The sequence below is a fragment of the Herpailurus yagouaroundi genome, unplaced genomic scaffold (genome assembly GCF_014898765.1).
Source record: "Herpailurus yagouaroundi ecotype Mexico unplaced genomic scaffold, PumYag 210, whole genome shotgun sequence".
In the NCBI taxonomy this organism is placed as follows: domain Eukaryota; kingdom Metazoa; phylum Chordata; class Mammalia; order Carnivora; family Felidae; genus Herpailurus; species Herpailurus yagouaroundi.
In genome coordinates this window covers 9928472-9947510 of record NW_024412441.1, presented here as the reverse complement: position 1 = coordinate 9947510, position 19039 = coordinate 9928472, and the positions used below count along the sequence as shown (strand labels likewise).

The following is a 19039-nucleotide window of genomic DNA, read 5'->3' as shown; positions in this document are numbered from 1 at the left end:
TCAGGTCATGATCTCATGGTCAAGAGATTATCCCTGCTTTGGACTCTGTACTGTGGGTGGAGACTGTTTAGGATTCTCTCTCTCCCTCTCTCTCTCTCTGCCCCTCCCCAGCTGGGGTGCACTTGCACACACACACACACACACACACACACACACACACACACACTCTCTCTCTCTCTCTCTCTCTCTCACACACACACACACACAAAGTAAATAAACAAACGTTAAAAAAAAAAGAGCAGAAAAGAAAAAGGGTAAACACACTGCTCTGGGGCACAGAAAGCATTAAGGGTTGGGGACTGATATGAGAACTACCTAGTAAACATATACTGTGTATAGTATAATCTATAGTTTAGTCATCTTCAACTTATCCCTGAATTAAAACAATTGCCTTTGAGATGAACAGTAGAGTCCTATAGTCTGGACGAATCCAGGAGATCATTTCAGACATTATCCAAGTCAGAAAACCACTAAAAAACTACCATTTATTGAATACTTACTATTTATTGAGTGCTTATTATGAGCCAGACAATGGAAACATGTGATCACTCTTAATTTTCACATCAATTTTATATGGTAGATGTTATAATCATCATTTTCCAAAGAAGAAAGTGATTCACATAGATTAAGGAACCTTTCCTGACATCCACTCAAAAATACCTCCATCTCAGTCACCCTCTCTCAAAACATAATGGTTTACTTTCTTCGTGACACTTTTCATAATCCAACATTGTCTTGTTCTTTGATTCTTTACTTATAAACTCTATTTCCCCAGCATTAATTTATATCTCAGAATATTAGGGACCTTGCCACTTATCTACATCTATACCATTATTGCCTAGAATAGCCCTTAGGACATAGTAAATGCTTAATAAATATTAACTTGATACAACAGAGATTACAAAGGGGTAAGGGTCAAAATATGAGTTTCAAGAATATCCTTAAGTAATTCTGATATGTACAGCCCTCTTCCCTTCATGAACATGTCTCGTATAAATATCTACTCTGACAACAACAAAAAGGAAAATAAAGGCTTTTTATATTTTAGAAAGAAAAAAAAGAAAATTAATATGAAGGCTTACTCTGATGAAAGTGACAATTCTTTAGCAATAATGAATTTGTTAGCTTACAGTCAACAGCTAATAGCATATTTCAATATTGTTGACTGATTTCTAGAGATTACTGTTTCAGTGTTGTTGTTCACATTAAAATTTATTTTCTAGTATCTAACAGTGGGTGACAAGCTGTAGGGGGTGGTATGTAGGAATAGAGGAGTTCTGTAGAGACGATTTAAATAAAAATTTCCATTGACTTAGTAATTCCATACTTTTTTTTTTTTTTCAGAATCACAGGTGATCTCTACATAAAACCACCATACTGCTTTTTTGTTTTGCTTTGTTTTTTCAAGTATCAGCAAAACATATATGGTCTTACTGAATTCTACACAACTGAAGCTGTTACAGACCTATCTTGAATCAGTATTCTCAAAATGTCAGGCATGAGGCCTGAAAAGAAGAAATGCTCTTTACTCCAATAAATTTGCTCACTCAAATAAATCCACTACACTGACCAGCTAATGACTCCTGGTCTGCAAGCAGGAAATTCTTTTTTCTTGTTTTTAGGATGTGAATCCTATGGTATATTTAGCTCATGCTACTGTATTTGCCTTAATATCCCTAAGAAATCTCTGTACCCTTTAAAGACTCATATAAAAAGGGGCACCAGGGTGGCTCAGTTGGTTAAGAATCTGACTTCGGCTCAGGTCATGATCTTTCAGCTCCTGAGTTTGAGCCCCGCTTCAGGCTCTGTGCTGACAGCTCAGAGCCTAGGGCCTGCTTCAGACTCTGTATCTTTCTCTCTCTCTCTGCCCATCCCCTCCTCAAGCTCTGTCTCTCTCTCTCTCTCTGTCTCTCTGTCTCTCTGTCTCTCTCTCTCTCTCTCTCTCTCTCTCTCTCAAAAATGAATAAACATCCAAAAAAAAAAAAAGTAAAGACTCATGTAAATTACTAGAAATATGCTGAGGCGAGATCTTACACCCTAAAAACCACTGTAGTTAAAGAAATAGCATAGGTCAAAAAATAAAAATAAAAATATTCCACTTGCAGTTATGCTACTAAATTCCTCACATTGTATTTACTCTGAAAGCAAGAATTCAAGACAAAATAATAATTCCTGAGAAAAATAAAATTTCATTTATGATTCCCTCATTTTAATCAGGCAACTGGCATTTAGAAAGAATGTGTAATCTATCAAGGTCACAGGTAAGTATGAAATAACTTGGATTGAATGTCAGATCTGACTCCAGAGTTAAGACTCCAAGCCGCTGCCCCTCTGCCATTCTTCTTCCTTATACTAGCATTCCCTGGGAAAGCCATTCCTCAATGAGTCAAGGTTATCACCTTGTGTGCACAACTCCAAAAATGCTAGTTACATGTTTGAAAAGAACTGCCCCCTACTTCTTTGCCTTGGTTTGGCAGGGCAAGTGGTTGGCTTGCTCTTCACCTACAATGTTAGAGGGGGATATGTTGGAAGGAAAGCTGATGGCTATTGAGCTCTGAAATAAAAGCCTGAAACAAAAAACCCTGTGGGATTTCCTGTTAACATTCCAGAAAAGATTCACATATGAGGACTCTAGGACTTCAGATGGCTTATTTTATTTCAAATTTCCCCTTAGGTGTTATGCTGCTCAGACCCAAAAGTAATTAGGAAGAAACACCTAATAGAACAAATCTACCAAGGCTTGTCTTTGCAGGCAGTACAAGCAGCAGCGTCTTCTGTGTCCCCCTGCACACTCTTGGAGGGCAAGAACCTAGCAGTTACTGTAGGGACTGGCCACTTTAGGGAGGGCAGAGCAACTGGTACCTTGGTGCTTATAGCAAGGGAGGAAAGAAGATTGCTCAAGTTGATCTAAAATTGAGGAACAAACTTGTCTTATCAAAAGTAAGTCCCAACTGGTTTCCCACATGTACTTTGTCTTACCTGTCATCACTCACTTACTGTGATGCTCTTGACAGAAATATCTTCTTTTCTTTCACGTTACTTTGTAAGATTCTTCAAAGAGCAACTGAAATCTTTCTACCTCTGGAAAACTCTGTTGATCTCTCTTTGATTTCCAGTATCTCTGAAATGCTACCGCATATGTGTATCCTAAACTACATAACAAAGAATATAATTTGACACTTGGCCAAGAAAGCCTTAACAATGCCCTCAAATAAACTTTAGACAGGAAGAAGCCTGTCTAAAAGGAAGGCTCCTCACCCCCCTTTTCCTACAGCATTTACTTTAGAAAACTTGTTATTGTAAATGATTTCTCTGTCCCTTTGAGATGGAAATCTTCTAGGCACTTCTAGGTTTATAACCCAGGGATACCTTTCTCAAGGATTTGGGGGACATCCCTCTGACATGTAATCATCAGGAAAGATAGGGTCCCAAATTCCAGTCTCTATGGGATGGCAGAAGCCTAATTTTAATAAGCACCAACTAGCAAGCACAGACCAACCTCCCCTACCAATGTCCTCTAGTACTTTCCACTAGTTCACCCAGCTATCAAAAACTCTCCTGCCTTTTGTTTCAGTGGACTGAATTTAACCCCTCTCTCCTCTTGCAAGAGTCTTGACTCCTATTAGAGAAACCTTGAATAAAGTCTTCTTCACTTATTCAACTTGTCTGTTGAAATTTCTCTTTGACACACTATCCTTCTAATTTAACAGTTGTTTCCTATGTGTTAATTTTCCTAAATATAAGATCCTGAGTTAGAATATAAGATCCTGAATTAGAATGTTTAATTAAATAATCTGGGTCTTTCTGGAAAGTTTTTGGTTAAAATATTCCATCTCTTCCTCTACCATTTCCACTTTCCCCAAAACATCATGCTATATGTCTGAATTGTAATTTTTGAAAAATAAATTTTTGGACGTCCCTTTCCCACTGCTTTTAACAAGGATCTAGGAAGCAGTCAGTAAATACCAGCTTCCTTGGTAGTCACAGGCTGGATCTCAGAAAACAGATTACAGATGAACCCATAATTATTACTCATCATAATTGTTTTAACTCTCTTTCCTGCTGTAGTCATGGTGGGCTCAGAATCATTTTCAACATCACATTCCAGACAACTAGTTCTGCTCAATTGGTTCCACACACAAACTGAAACCTACTTGCCCTTATTAGACTAAAAGAAGTCCTTTTAATCTAAAGAATAAATGATTTTAAACTGTCTTTTGACAAGGTTCATCACTGTTGTGCTAAAAGGACCATTTATTATATGGTGAGTGAACTATTTCACATAATTAAAAACTCAATATCAAAGAATAAACTGTTCTTCCCCCCACACACATTTGAGTTGTGAAAATCACTGGCGGAGGGCATCTAAAATTAAACAGACCAAAAACATGCTCAAAAACAACAGATTTTGTTTTCTTGAGAGAACTTTCCCAGTCAGTATATCTTCCTTGGAAAATAAAGCCTTCAGATTGTGATTACCTGAAATTTTCCACTGTTTTTGTTCTAAAAGTAGTCATTGTTATTTTCAAGGTGATAGAGCTGGGGAAGAATGTTCTCCTTTCTAATAGGATCACTCTTTTTTACTACCTTTCTATACCTTAGAGTTTAGAATGTAAAGAAAAGATACAAGGAACCACTTCAGCAAACTAACTTTATGAAACAGGGATAACCAGGAAGATGGTCTTCTAAGATAAAAATATAAGAATTGAAGAACCGAGGGACAGGAATCCATCATACAGCCACTTGGTATCCATTATTTCCTCCCTTTAGGGGATTAGATATTGATTGTTAAAAAGGGAGAGGTGAGATTGGTTTCAAGGTCAATTCCTAGATGAATCAATTGCCAAGATAAAAAAAAAAAATGAGATGAGGGGATTAGAGTTCCTTGACACAGGATGAGAAATAAGATTTTCTGGAAATTTGAAACTGAGTATGGTTTATTAACTTAAAATAAAGTGAGATAATTCATGAGCAATGAAAGATCTTCCAGAAGAAACACACAGGCAGATAAAATATAAAGGAGAGACCGACAGGAGACAAGGAGAGAGAACAGGAACAAGGCTGTACAAGGTTCTCATCTGCTTTCTGTCGCCTTTTTCCAGGCCCTTACAAGGACTGTTAAATTCTATGAGATGCAACTGTGTCTTATTAATTCACATTTTTCACTAATGGTGGCTTAAATTGTTTTCTTTAATTAAAAGGAAAAGGTACACTAAGACATTCCTAACCATGCCTTTGTTGTTATTGTCAGTAACACTAGAAAACACTTCAAAGGATTTAAAGGTCTTTTCAGCAATAAAAAACTAAAGGAGAAATTGCTAAGCTATGTTAGCGATGGTCTGAAAGGCAAGGAACCCAGGTGGAAGGGCAGATGGTTATAGCCAGAAGGGGAGAAAATGGGCCAAGTTCTTGGAACCCATGGGATATAGGATGGAAGGTGAATAAAATGTTGGCTAGGAGAGAGGAATGGCCTCACAGGATCTGACCAGGGAAAAGGAGCTACTGTCCCATACGGTAGCTTTACAACGTGACATTTGAAATGCCTTCTTAAACGGATTCTAGAATATTATCTACAAGAGCAACACCACCATGCCCTCCTTTCACCCCCTTCAGACAAAAAAAGACAAGTGGAAGACGACTCTAAACAAGAATGGGGAATGATTCTCTCTTTTCTCTGGCCAATTGAACTTTGAAGAGCCTTTGATATGCTTCTCATTTCATTTTCCTTTGTTGTTACATAAGAATAGGGAAATAAAATATAAATTTTTTGTCATTGTGAAACAGAAGTTTGCCTATGTGCTCTGGCCCCAGAAGAAAGCCAGATTTCTGCCACTGCTTTGACTGTCAGAAAGAATTAGGTTCTGGTCCAAGACTTGAACAACTTGACTTCTTTAAATTCTGCTTTTGGTTAAGGAGAAGAATGGCTATATTTGTCTTTCACACCATCTCAGAGTTGGGAAAAAATAACATAGAGATTATCAAATCCAATACATCATTCATATATGCATACTACTTGTGCCAGTATTTGCTTAATTTTTTTTTATTTAAATAAATTCACTTTTTGCCTTTTCACAGTATTTTAAAACAGTATTAATATTAACAAGAATAAAAACCTGGTAGCATATGTCACAAACAGGAAGTATTACTTTAAGAAAATGTTCATCTGAATACCAAGTAAAATCAACTGGCATATATGCTATTCTCTGTCTTAGTGACATATCATCCTTTCCTCTTGCTGTCCACAAGAGTATCATAAAAGAGTTTTTAAATGCTGTGCTAACAAGCAGGTCTCTGTTAATCTCAAAACAGTTCTCCCAGAAAAAGACATCTTATTAGTCTGATTTGGTTTGTTCTCAGTAAGCTCACCTTGATTAGCTATCAGTGTTCACTACTGAAACCAACCCAGAGCCAGAAAGATGCTGAAACACGTGTAAGAGAAGTGGTACTTTGTAGAATAAATGTGTTGTGATTTTTTTCTCTATTGTCTTAGGACTGTCTGTATGTGCTAACTAGCTGCACAAAGGAACTTTAAGACATTCTATATGCTCACATTTCTTCAACCTCTTACTGAACAAAACAATCTCACAGTGGGATATCAGTGACGATTTTCAAATGGAAATCTGCATGAAAAGCGGGGCAATAACATGCTATCTTAGCTCTGAGAGAAAGAATCCTTCACATCCAGGTTCTCCAATGGCTTGTTCTATGATTGCTTTCAGGGGAGCAGGATGCTTACATTTCTCTGTATCACAGTCACAAGTTTCATTTCATCTATGTGTTTTATTCCTGAACTTTCAAAGTAGTGTGTGGCTTATAGGGGAGATGCTATTGAAAATTATATGTGAGATTTCTTTTTTGCAGTAACCTATCTTTATTCATGTCTTAGTTTTGTGCAAGAAAGAGGACCAGAAAAAAAAATAGAAATAGAAGTCCCATCATACATTCATATGATTAAGACTCTGGGCTTAAGGAAGAAATCTCTTTTATACCTATGATAAACTTGGGTGTTTAATTTTCCCTGCAACCAAGCATATCCCTTACTGGATAAATGGCTCAAAGAGGTTCTGTATACAACTTGTTATCCATAAACACAGGCACCCTAATCTGTATTTGTCACTATTATTCTCTTTAATATGTAAGTCAATTATAGCAAGCTTTAAATAGAGCAGCATAATGAGAAAATCTCCTCATAATTGAAGAAAAAGGAGTGCAGAACTTCCTGCCAACACAAACTGTTAATTTTGTAAACACTTTATGTACTTTTTCTAATTTCTATGTTTTATTCAGACTGTAAGTTTGCACAAAATAATGTTTTTAATGAAATTTCCCCCCATTGAGTGCAATTTTCTTACTTTAAATGATGACTACATTTTGAATGTGAAACGTCTGTAAAATTCTCCTTGGCAAAAGACAAGATTGAAATCACTTCCATTTTCAGGAAATTGTGTGATCAGCATGGCAGATACAGCAATAGATATTTCCCTTCCTTTTAAACTTAGAGACCCAAATGCTTATTATTTGAATAGCTATAAAAACTGTCACTTTAGTTCACAATTCAATACTGTCATTTAATACAGAAGTATATTAGGCGTCAAAAAAGAAGAAAAATGGATGAGCAAGAAAAAACACACGTACACACACACACTTTTTTTTCCTAGCAGAAGTTAAAATTGCATTTCACTTAACTGACTAAAAATACAGAGCATAACCCCTCTCCTACACTAACACGAAGACCTGTTCTAGTATGCAAGCATATCCAAATGCTAAAATCCACACCACAGTGCAAGAAAAAAAAAAAAAAAAAAAAAAGAACATCCCATGAAAACCTACCATCAGAAGAAGACTGTATTCATCTTGCTGTGCGCTAAAGTACAGTACATTCAATGCACTACATTGTGAATAGCAATAGTCTAACTTTAAGCTACATTGTCTTACACATTTTAAACCACACTTCGTTTGAAAGAACAGACTGGTTATTTCCAAGATGTCTCACTGAAAACTTATCATAGTTTGAGGAAAATGAGACTTGGTGCTTGGCAGGATAGCCAACGGCCTTTTGCTTTTCTGACTACTATTCAAATCTTACTTGGCCCAACTTGACAGTCATTCTTCCTGACAACCTTAACAGGTTTCTGTAAATGGTATGATACCTGCAGTGTTCTTCCACTTGGGATTCCGCTCTACAGCTAATGCAGGCACAAGGGACTTGAAAATATAATATTTTCACAACTATAAAAGTATTTTTCTTTGGCTTTCCAACTACTATGCAATGTGGATGACAGGACAGTTTTTTGTTTTTTGTTTTCTCAGATTTGGCAGCCACCAGGAAACTATTTAAAAGATAGATTACCAGGTCCTCCCTCCAGAGATTGGAATTAAGTGTGTCTGGGGTTTGGGCCAAGAAACTTGTGTTTTGAAAAAGCACCTCAAATTATTCTTATATCGGCTGCCCCGTTCAAGTACCCTTTCTGGACACCTTAAAGTAGGGATTAAATTACCAGAAAACCAATAGGGTACAACTGAGAAAAGGAAAACCAATAGGGTACAACTGAGAAAGGTACCTTTCTACCATTCCATGTTATGTGTACTATTTTAAATATCAGTTCAGCAGAAGAAAGGAAGACAGCATATTTACTTAAGCTGCATATAGAGTGCTACAGATACATGTTCATAAGAATTGGCCCTTTTAATGTCCCAAATGGTACCTATGGTCCTCTTCTCACTTGCTCTGCATGTGAACTTGATGAGTTCATGCGGTCACTGGGGGGAGAAAAGAGTAACACTATGTACAATGAGCAACAGGACACAAGAGCTCACTTTTCCACCTAGTAGGAAGCCACAGTCTCTAAGAATGCATTTTGTTAGGGGCATAATTATGCAGAAGACAGCTGGTTGTTCTCAGTTTTCATTCTGAAGACAGAATGAAAGATAATAAGCTTCAACCATACAGGCTGACACTTACATTGCTGAGAAGTAATTTTTAGAACTACTGGAAAGAACAGTCTGGTGACAAAGTGCTTTTAGATTCAGCTATAGAAGAGGACGTTGAGGAGATTATCACCTTACAAACTAGATAGCTTCTCACCTGGTTAGTACTATTTATGCACACCCCTCCTACCTGAAAAGCAAGAGGAGGACTGAGGAACCTGCTCAGGCTGTTTGTGGCCCTGTAAATTTATGAATAATTCTTTTACAACAACTTCAGAAAACAGATCTCTCTCTCAACCTGCACATAACTTCTTGTTTTTCTCATTCAGTGTAGTCTATCACAGTAACTCTAAGAGGAAAGCTTTCCCATGAGAAAAGGTGAGATAAGGAGTAATCTATTCAGAGAAAAAAAATAAGATTTATTCTAGGTTTATAACTGTGAGCAAATCAGGTACCAATATAGAATCAATGTTTCCCACAAATTTTATATCAAGACAAGTGTGCACAAAGAGAGGTATTTATTTTTAATTTTCTTATCTTAGGCAAGTGCCATAACTTAAAGAATATTTGTGATGCTTATATTATTTACTTTTGTGTTTTCATTCATTTTTCTTCTGATGGTGTTACCATTCTCTGGTCTTTCAGAGTGGTAATGTACAAGTTATCTTCTGCTTCAATATCACATTCCTGTGTAGGGATCCCTACAGCATGACTAGTTTAGATATTGAAGAGGTTTTGAGTAGTGAATAATTCTCAGAGAACCGACCCACCCCATTCTCACAATAATTGCCACATCCAGTGTACCGGACACACCCGGACACAAATGCCCTGTTATATTGTTATCAAGGGCCAGTCTTCTACAATTACTTTTAGATCAAGTTGGCAAAATCCTTGCACCAGTCTAAATGTTAACACTGAGTTTTACAGTACTGTTTTCTTTTTTTGTTGCATACATATTGAATGAAACGGATAATACTTTATTTGTGTGCTTTGTTGAGAGATGACTTTGATAAATTCGCTTCAGGGTGAGAGTTGAGCCTGTGTGTGTCTGAGTCAGTTTTAAGAAAGAGGAGGAAAGTGAACTTCATACTGCCAGTATCAATTCAGGAGGGAAGGAGGAACTTGGCTGAGGGGGGAGCACTCAGTGGAGAGGTCAGTGAAAAAACCTTTGGCAGTTGCACGACTGGGAAAATGTTTTGGTGAACAGCTATGGCTGGCAGTATTTTATATGGGTCGATTTCGGATGTGAAAAATACCCTTCCTTTCCTGTTCTAAAGGATGATCACTGATGAATTCTATGTGGCTCACTGACGCTTTTGTGGGAGATTTTGTTTGGAGGGCTTACAGAGAAAAATGAAGAGGCAGTTAACATCTAGGTTTTAGAAGTATATACTCAGAGACTAACCTCTTTGAAAAAGGATACAGGAGGACATCAATTTCTCTGGAGAGTGGTTCATCATTCCCCATTGAGTCTACAATTCTTCAGGGTCTAGGTCAAGGCCTTTTTCTCCAGGAAGCCCTTTCTGATTATCCCCTCCTCAGTAATCTTCCTCCCTTTTGAATTCATACAATTCTTACCACCTGTGGCATTTAATTTAGCATGTAATTCTATTGCCTTTTGGAAAACTTAATACAAATAAATGAAAAATAGAATGGAATGCAGACCAAAGCCTAGGAACCTTATTATTCATTCAACCCAGCACTAGATGATGAGGGTTTACACCACCTGCTGTAACATGATGCAATCTGATGCAAGGATCTTTTTCTGTTATACTTTTACATGTGCTTCTGGGTGCTTTGGTTACAGAGCTAGGTATCAGCATTTTATTGATGGGTAAATGTTTTCTTTTCCTACGACATAAAATGAGCAGGAGAAAGGGGATCAGTGGTGGGGGGAAAATCAGCATGTTTTATCTACATAGAATTTATTTTCGGAATGCATCAAGACAAACTTTGGAGCCAAATGCTTCATTGTTTATGGTCAGATTTCAAAAGGCTGGTTGAAATAAGCTCTACATATTCATCAGCAGGCACTGCCAATAAAGACACAAATAAAGCAAATTAATAATTTTTTAAAACTGTCTTCAGAAAATTTCTATGTGGTTTTGATGAACAAAACTCTAACATAAGAAGCAGCACCATTGTCTCAGTGTTTGGGCACAATCATTCTCAAGGACATCTGTGCTGTCTCCTTTTCAAGCTTGGAAGGCTGCTATTGGAATTAAACCCAGACTCCTTTGTTGGGAAAAAAAATCTGAATTTTTAGATTTCCATTTAAGTGGAGAAACAGCTTTCTCCACTTAAATGCAAGATGCAATTTATTTTACAGTGTTAAATTAATAGCAGTGATTGGCTTGGAAATAAAAAAAATGTTTTGAATTAAAACACCACATATCTATCAAAAGGCTACTATAAAAAAAGTTGTTCTTTGCTAAGGCACACTGTACACTTGCAAATCATTTTATCATAATTCCAGTCATACTATGCAGACTTAACTTTAGCTCAAGCCATTTGACATATGAAAATTCTGAGTTTAAATCAGAAATCAAGATGGTTGAAATTAGGCTTATAAATATGATAGATATTTGCATTAAAAGCTTTCAATATAAAATTGTACCATTTTATCAAGAATAAAACCCATCTGGCAGTCTCAACGCAGCAATGATTTATTTAGTGGCCCAGAAAGTGGCTATCAGTAGATATTCCATTCTTCTCAGATGTAAATATTGAGTGAAATGTACTTCCTTCTTGATAGGAAGTCCAACTCAGAGATAAACTTTTGATGGACTCATTAATAGCCTGGCCTGTAAATCTTATCTCCACTCAGATCTTAAAGCAAATAGCATTATTCTTTCATTATGCAGAGGCCCTCACCATCCTGTTCTGATGCAGTACTTCAGCCTAATGGCCTAAGAATATTAAAACATGAAGAGAAGAAAGGAAATACATTTTTCTTTTTTCCTTTAACACTCACTTCACATGTGCAATTATTGGCTCTGAAGCCTTTGGTCTCTGCATACAGAATTCATCCATGCTGTCTCTTCCAAAAACACACCAGACCCCTTCACTCTCCAAACCACCAACGCCTTGGCAGGGGCTGGGGCTAATGTAGAGAAGCTAGATTTGGCAAGAGTGGAAAAGGAGAATTTCTAAGTGTCAGCTGAATGCCACAGAACGCTGCAACATCTTGTTCAGCTCAAGTAAGAATTCTTTCTAGGGGCAATGTGGAATACTGAAAACAAGAAAAAATCAGATGATTTTACAGAAAAACAAAATGATTATTCAGAGAAAAAGAAGAGTTGCAAGAAAAAAGAGGAAGTCTTTAACATTTTTTTTTCTTGAGTTGTGAAGGGAAGCGCCTAATAGAAATATACACAGATTGGTTTTTAGGTTCTTTTCTTTCTTTCTTTCTCTTTCTCTCTTTCCTTCCTTCCTTTCCTCTTTCCTTCCTTCCCTCCTTCCTTCCTTCCTTCCTCTTGTGTGTGTGTGTGTGTGTGTGTGTGTGTGTGTGTGTGTGTGTGTGTGAGATAAATGAACAATTTAGAGGGGTGCTGTGGGGAAGGTGTGGACAAAATGCTTGTCATTGATAATCAATGCTGGGCAAAAAAACAAATCATAAGATACACTCAGCTCTCCCTCTGAAGTAACTTGAAACAAGGAGAAACTCTTCAATAATTTCACATTTTTAATATTCAGAATGCTATTTCCTTATAGAAAATAAAAGTTTATGTTGTATCAGATACTTATTTACCAATTAAAGTTAGAACTAAATATTGATGGATAAATATATATCCCCTTATAAAGTGTGGACACTAATACAGCAGTCTTTTCCTTTTTGGGATTCAGTTCAGCATGGGAAACTGTCCTTGTATTTTGTTTTTTCTAAAGCCCTTACTATATCACTGTGTGTGTGTGTGTGTGTGTGTGTGTGTCTTTTTTTTTTTTTTTTTTTGACAAAAAAAAGATGGAAGAAGACCTATGATTAGGACTTTCAAGCAGTCTACAATTATTTAGTGGTAATCAACAACATGCATACCACTGTACTAAGTTGATTTGATGATAAGAGGAAAACAAATAATGTCCCTGACATAACAAGATGTCAACATCAGGAAAAACAAAACCAAACTGCAAGGCAAGTCACTTATCTTTTTTGTTGTCTATTTGTTTGATTTTTGAGAACCCTATACTCACAACAGCAGCCTAATATTTTAATTCTTGTTATGAAAATCAGAGGCCAAATAGGATTTTAGAGAAGTGGAGATCAGAAAAAGACTTTGTGACTTAAGGTGTGGCCTGAAGAGGTCCCCAAAAGGTGGGAGAATATTTTGTAGAAAAGATACTAAAGACCATTTCTGACCAAGAAAGCAGCACATGAAAAGGCTTAGACCTGGGATCTATGCGGGTATCTGGCCACTTGGGCAGGGGACATTAACCTGCCAAGGTGGGGAGGAGTCAGGAAGCACATGCAACAGAGTCAAGGTGAGGGAGCCTAGAAAGCCAGATAGAGGCATTTATATGCACAAATTATTCTTTCATTTCACCCTCACTGACCATTCCCTGAGTTCTTTCTCTGGGCCACATCTTGCATAAGAGCTGGAGCCCCAGAGTGAGACAGACAGGCGTGACCCAGACCACATGGAATAGAGACTAAGACTAAAGGGCCAAACAAGGAATTCCATTCAAGTCAAGTGTTTGCAAATTCCACATGGAGAAGGAAGAGGAGTAAAACATTCTTTATCAAGAAGAATTTGATCTTTGATATCCCTCAATCTTATATGTGGTAAGATATTTTATGAAGGGGTTTATAATATAATAACAGCATGGGAGCTTCGATAATATTTTTTCTTCTAAGACACTCAAAGAAAGTATAATAAGCTAACTTCAAGAAGAATAATCAGGTTTTTCAGATGACCTTTCTAAAATGATTATCAAAAAGACTTCTAGTCTTTATAATGTCTAAGATAAATAATTACACCACTGCAGCAATTTCAGGTCTGGGCTGCTTCCTGAACGCTGCCCCAAATAAAGGTCTACAAAACACTTTCCAAATATGCTAATTAGCTGAGTGGGTTTGTGTGTGTTTCAAACTATATTGAGTTTTAGTGCCAATCTGCTTCAGAGTCAGCTGAGGGAATAAAAGCACAGCTTGATTCGAGGTTAGCAGAGTGAAGGACAAGAGCATTTTGTCCCCTTTCATACCCCATAGCTTCACTGTGATCTGTGCACTACTCTCTAAAGATTAGGCTCTAAGTGGCCACACTTTTTGAGACTTTAACACAAAAGCTTCTGACATCTCTCCTAAAAATATCCGAAAACAATTTGATGTGTTCTTAAAGCTAAAGCATGGAACTACATTTTCCTTCTCCTAGCCCTTCCCAGCCTATTATGGTGATTTCCAAATGAATAGCATTGGGCTGATTGCTTATCAGGCTGGATAATGGCCTAATTTATTATAGAAACCCTAGTCAGACAGAAAAAAAATGGCAAAATCCCGCTGATTTATCAAATCTTTTTGAGACATAGAGTCCATGTGCAATAAAAATCTGCTAGAACATGGTGAGCCTATGAGATGGGAGATTTTTGTCTCATTACCACCAGCATTTAAAAATAGGGCACCTCCTCAGGTTGAAATGTCAAGCCCGAGACTGCTGTGCGTAGATGGGTGTGCAGGACACCTAAATAAGTCTTAATAGTGTGCAAACATCAGATACTACACTTGATCTTAGCCAAAAGGCCGAGAAGTGATATTGTGCAAACATCAGGATTAGTGTTTCTGGGGTCTCTGCTGTGCACAAGTGTCCACCTGTCTTACTCAACTTAAACATAAAAAGCGATTGGTCCTTTTGGGCACAAAAGGTAAGACATACAAGGACTTCAGAATATTTTCCTTTCACTGGGTATTTGGATCCATGCATTCAATCATTCCTTATTAAGAAGTATTTATTAAACCTCCAGGTACTGTGCTAAGTGAACAAAATAGCAGTGAACAAAAACAAATGTCTCTGGCCAGGATGAAATTTTAAAAACCTGGGTGGGTCAAATAAAAACATGAACATCAACCTGATTTCAAGCTCCATGAAGTAGGGGACTGTCATTAATATTTTCATTCTCCAGTAGAGTAGCAGAATGACATAAATAATAGAGACAATATACATGAAGAAAATAGAAGTTTTCACAAAAAGAACATAAGGATTAGTTTTAAAGCAGTAATAATAAATACTATCACTTATCAAAAGTACACTATCTGCCTAGCACTAATTGCTCAAAAAAATCTTTTGAAATGAAATGACAGGTGACACTCAGGAAAATCTCCTACATAGAATCTGCAGATCCTCTAATACTGCCAAGTAACAATATTCACTTCTCAGGGCAAAATGATGAGATTAACAGACTACCTATTGATCTTACTGAAGGCATGCCAAGACCTCTGGTCCTCTTCCAAATACCCACCTATGTCAAGGGAGGAGAATGTGCAGCATCTGAAAGACCTTTGAAAGTTGGTTTCTGATGAGTGCACTATGTCGAAAACACTGGTTTTCATTTTTTTAAGTTTTTTTTTCATGTTTGAGAGAGAGAGAGAGAGAGAGAGAGAGAGAGAGAGAAACAGAGCATGAGCGGGGAGGGGCAGACAGAGAGAGAGACATAGAAGCTGAAACAGGCTCCAGGCTCTGAGCTGTCAGCACAGAGCCCGATGCGGGGCTTGAACTCAAACTGTGAGTTCATGACTTGAGCTGAAGTTGGATGCTTAACCAACTGAACCACCCAAGCACCCCTGGTTTTCAAATTTTTAGTCAGACCAGAAGCACCTGGAGGGACTGTTATAACACAAATTCCAAGGCCATGGCTCTGTACTTTCTGATTCAGCAAGTCCTAGGTGGGGCCAGAAATTTACACAAGTTCACAGGTAGGTTGATCAAGCTGCTGGCTCTACTGACTTGCTTTGTCAACCACCTAATTGGGGAAAGCCTGTCTCTAAGAATGTATGCTTTCTAGTTCTTCTGAAGTGGGGTGGGTGAAGGGAGATGAACATGACGATTAGGGAAACTGGCCCTTTATTCTTCCAGAAAAAATAAAAGAAAGAAAACTACAGATAAAATATTAAGGCCACTAATTTAATCTTTGAAAGAAAAATAAAAGGCGTGGAAAAATTATCCTCCACATCCTATCTCTTGCTTGCACTTACAGAACCTGGCTAAAAGCTGCAGGCAAAGCTGTCTGCGGCTCACCGCCATCCCAGAGGGAGCAACTGTAGGTTAGGACTCAGGGACAGGTGGAACCACAGAAGACAGCTAGGAGCCCCACAAAGAATGTTCAGGTGTTATCTGCCAAAGTGATTATTAGGGGATATAGGGAAAGAAAGCCCTTTGACTGATCTTGGTTTCTCATTATCCTGCAATTTCTATTTCATTTCTAGAGAATAAAAGTATCGTCTTATCTAAAGATGAGAAGGACGGGGCACCTGGGTGGCTCAGTCGGTAAAGCGGCCGACTTCAGCTCAGGTCATGATCTTGCGGTCTGTGAGTTCGAGCCCCGCGTCGGGCTCTGTGCTGACAGCTCAGAGCCTGGAGCCTGTTTCAGATTCTGCGTCTCCCTCTCTCTCTGACCCTCCCCCGTTCATGTTCTGTCTCTCTCTGTCTCAAAATTAAATAAATGTTAAAAAAAATAAAGATGATAAAGACACCCAAATTCTGAAACATCCTAAGATTAGTAGGTTTTTTCAATCACCTCAGTTTTACAAATTAGGAATCTGAAGCTCAGAGAGGTTATGCAGCACCACCATGGTCACAAAACAAGGAAGCAAAGAGTCTGGATTCGATTGAGATCTATGTAGCTCCAGAGACCATACATCTATCCGTTGTATTATTCTATCACTGCCCACACTATGTAGCCTCAATTTTTTTTTAACGTTATAAAACTCTTATCAGGTACATACTATGTGTCAGGTACTGATATTTATGTTAGCTCATTTAAAAAAATCCTGAGAAAGAGGTATCATATAATCCCAAGTTTATAGATTTTAAAAACTGAGGATTAAATAACTTCTCAGACTTTGCAGAACCAGTGGCAGAAAAAATGAACTCAGCATCTTTAGCTTTCTTCTTTCCTAATACCAGTCACCTTTCACCATTCCTTCAAATTGGTCTGTCTCTCGCTTCTTATTTCTAATTATGTTTCCATGAAATTAGGTCCTCAGAATCAAATTTAATATGTAAATGAAATATCTAAGAACATAAGATATCTACTGTTGAGTACCAATTATTATAGAAAGGTAAGAAGAATTCCACCACGTTGAAACTGTGGCTAATGGCTGCATTAAGGATGATTTATATCTATATTAGAGTTTCAGTTAATGCGAAATAAAATGTATCCTTACCTTTTTTTCCACTTTCAAAATGAAATGAACCTGAATAAATTATTATGAATTGTATACTTTCCAATGACAGTTTTTTTTGCAGTTAAACTGATTGATTAAATGTTATCATCTGATGAAGAAAAAATTTTCTTGAGATAACTGACCAGGCAACGGAGTTAAAATTTTCTTAGAAAACCAAGTCATCCACTCTGACACAAGATGAATTGTTTTAAGCTAAAGGTCATTTTCTTGCAGTATACATGGCTATCATTACTGATGTGTAATGGGGGTTTTCAAGCTATGTATTCTTCCCTAACATCATTTAACAGCATGAGTAATATATTTATAGTTCCCACGTCTCGTTAAGGGCAAATGTAATGCCAGGACAGGTAGGGAAATGAATAACAGTGGTTAACAATGGAATGGTTAGAGTTAAAACAAACAAAACTGGGTCATTACTGAAATATAGGGAACTAGGAGAGAGGGCAATTCACATACTTTAGAAAATTCCAAACAGCTACAAATGCACTGGCTCTACAAACAAACAAAAAGAGCAAAACGAACAAACAAAACCACAATTCTTTCCTTCCTTAAAGTCCAACAGGATAAAGAAAGATCTCTATGGCACTATTACTAGTAATTGATAATGTAGTGCAAAGTACTGCCTTTTGTATAATACTTTTTTGCAAGCTATTTGTTTGCATCTGTCTTTGGAGGGTAACTGAAAGGAACCACCTTTAAAATGTTTTATTTCAGTCAGAAAATTCTTTTATCTAGTATTCCAAGGAAGTCCACTCTGAGCTCTGAGTTTCAGAAGCATATTCACCTTTACTTCGGCATCTCTTCAGCATACTACCACAAACAGAAACAGAGTGATTACTTACCTAAACACATCTGTCCAGGGGGCCTCCTCCTGACTCCTCAGCAGTGTCTGGGTTCTGACTGGTCAAAGCACTGAGTCCTAGATGTTCACTGCCCCTATTAAGACCTGTACTTTGGAGTTCTTGAGACTCTGTTTTAAACACCTGCTTAGATGGCTCACTAAAATCAACAGGGGGGTTTTACTTTCTCACTGACATTGTGCAAATGTTTATTCACTGAGGGGAAATGGCTGAGAGGGACAGACGGAGAGCTGTGAAGAAAATTAAAGGACCTTTAATGGATTAAAAACAAAAAGCCATTCTGCTCTCCAGGGTGCACATTTATTTAGCTAGATTTGCTTAAAAGTATTCTCAAGTTTCCAAATTCAGTAGCCCAGAATGACTTTACATAGTTTTTTTTTCTGGTCTGTTGGTGAGATATGCCTTTGTATGATTATTTTAATGATGATTATCTATATGGTAATTGCAATGTAAAGCTAATATATAAGTATGGCAGAACATGTGAATGAATTATACAAGTCAAATGTCTCCAGAGTATTTTGAAAAAGCACTTTGGCTACATTTTTAAGTCTAACTAAACACTCCTACAGACATAAGAGTTATTACTCTTTGGCAAGATTCATAAGAATGGGTAAAGTTAAAAAAGAATGACTTTCTGATAGACTTGTGACAGCAATTAATTTTACAAGGGACACATTTATATCCTAAATCCCCCCAAAACACTTTTTAACTACATAACAAGATGCACTTTTTAAAGACAAATACTTCCACTAAAATTTATAATGATCTGAACTGTAGGAGAAATACAATTAAATTGCTTCTTTACAATTCCTTTTCACAAGGTAATTTAATTGCATTTTCCCCAAACCATGAATAA

At 37.2% G+C, this 19039-nt stretch overlaps 1 protein-coding gene and 1 pseudogene across 27 annotated transcripts in view; both read right to left on the bottom strand.

Annotated features, from left to right (window-relative positions):
* NRXN1 (neurexin 1) overlaps positions 1–19039 on the bottom strand; it is a 1154099-nt gene that overhangs the window by 956879 nt on the left and 178181 nt on the right. The window lies entirely within an intron of this gene.
* LOC121016494 (uncharacterized) lies at positions 14534–14674 on the bottom strand (annotated as a pseudogene).